This window comes from Pteropus alecto, unplaced genomic scaffold, assembly GCF_000325575.1.
Source record: "Pteropus alecto unplaced genomic scaffold, ASM32557v1 scaffold23, whole genome shotgun sequence".
NCBI classification, from domain to species: domain Eukaryota; kingdom Metazoa; phylum Chordata; class Mammalia; order Chiroptera; family Pteropodidae; genus Pteropus; species Pteropus alecto.
The window spans coordinates 481,566-483,476 of NW_006435837.1; the positions used below are offsets into that span (position 1 = coordinate 481,566).

The 1,911-nt window shown below is 47.2% G+C and overlaps 1 pseudogene; it reads right to left on the reverse strand.

Annotated features, from left to right (window-relative positions):
* Positions 1-1,168: 1,168 nt before the first annotated feature.
* On the reverse strand, positions 1,169-1,287 carry LOC112479595 (annotated as a pseudogene).
* Positions 1,288-1,911: the final 624 nt, after the last annotated feature.

Genomic DNA, 1,911 nt, shown 5'->3' on the forward strand with positions numbered 1-1,911 from the left:
GCCAGCTGCTACCAGTCCTGAGCCTGGGGTAGCTCAGCAAAAGTTCCAGGGCACCCCGAGGTCTGAGACTATTTGCTGGCTGCTACCTGAGGCTCAGCAGTTAAAAGAGCCTTGGGCAGTAGCTAGTTATGTGAAGTGGGCTCCAAGGAAGTCACCAAGGTGGGGCATGTGGTATTCCTCAGGTTAGTGCAGATTCAGATTTGGTGATAGTACTCAACATGTGGACACTTGCAAAAGTCTCAGCTCACACTGAGGCCAGCTGCTGCCAGCCTCAGGCCTGCAGACCCTGGAGATTTGTTCAAGAGATACTGTATCTAGGGCCAGGGCTGGCTGCTTGCCACTGAAAGTATTCCAAGGTGCACAAGTGGAGGCCTGTTGATTGCTCCTGTAGGAGCCTCTTGCTCAGAGTGGTGCTGGTTGCCTAACCATAGAATGCCTCCAGCAATTTGAGAGTTGAGTGGGTGGGGGGAACTCAGAGAGTCACTGGGGTGGAGCGAGTAGATCTCATCAGGCCAATGAAGCTTAAGATTTGGCTGTGTGCGGGATGTACTTAACACAGGCAAGATGGTACCTTGCCTGTAGGCTGCACTGGACGAGAGCTCAACAACGGGACAATGGTGGCTGTCCTTTTTGCCCTCACCCTGACACCACACAATTTATCCTTTCTTTGTATGTCTCTGGCGCCTCTTGAGCTGCTGTCTTTCCACCAGAGCCCAGGGTGAGCGCCTATGAGTGAGTGAGTCTTTGTGCAGGCTTTTTAAGGTGAAATGTAGGTTTCCAGTAGTCTCGTCTCTCAGAATCCCTGCTGATTTCCACAGTCAGATTTTATGGGGACTTCTCTTCCTGGCACTGGAACCCTGGGCTGGGGAGCCCGGTGTGGGGCTGGGGCCCCTCACTCCACTGCTGAGGGGCCCTCTGTAGCCATGATATCCCTCCTAATGCTCAACTGTCACGGGTGGGTGTGGGAAAAGCCCGTTTTGCATCTCCACCCCTCCTGCAAGTCTTGATATGGCTTCTTTATATCCTTAGTTATAGGAGTTCCATTCAGCTAGTCTTCAGATAGTTCTACAGGTTGATTGTTCTATAATTTAGTTTTAATTTTAATGTGGCCATGGGAGGAAGCATACACAGCATTTATCTATTCTGCCATCGTTGTCTTTTTTTTTATTGCCTACAGCACCTGGTCTTCATAGGTAGTCTCCCATCCACATACTAACCAGGCCTGACCCTGCTTAGCTTCCGAGATCAGATGAGATTGGGCGTGTTCAGGGTGGCATGGCCACAGACTCTATTCCGCCATCTTGACCTGCTCTGTCAACACCACATTTTTTTCATCTTTGTTGAAATATAATAGACACCTAGTTGCCGCATTTATATTGTATAATTCAATGAGTTATTTTTTCAATTACAGTTGGTATATGACACACCAGCCTCAGCTATACAACATATCGATCACAGATCCACACAACTCGCAAAGTGCTCACCCCACCAATCTAGCACTCCTTCTCCCCCCACATATTCATTCCGACATTATTAACCATCTTTCCTATGCTATACTCTACATCCTCATGTCTACTCTGCAACCATCCACCTGTACCTCTCAATCCCTTTGCCCTCTTCCCCCCAACACTCCTTCTATCTAGTATCTCTCAAAATAGTCTCTGTATCTATGAATTTATTTTGCTTTTGTTGTTGTTGATTTTGTGCTTTAGATTCCACATGTGTGTAAAATCATGTGATATTTGTCTTTCTCTATCTGACCTATTTCATTCAACGCAATACCCTCTAGGTCCATCAAGGCAATATCTTTTTCCATTCCCGTCCTTTTAGTCTGTCTGTGTCTTTCAATCTGAAGTGAGTCTCTTGTAGGCAGCATATGTAGGGGTCTTGTTTTCTTATCCATTCAACCAC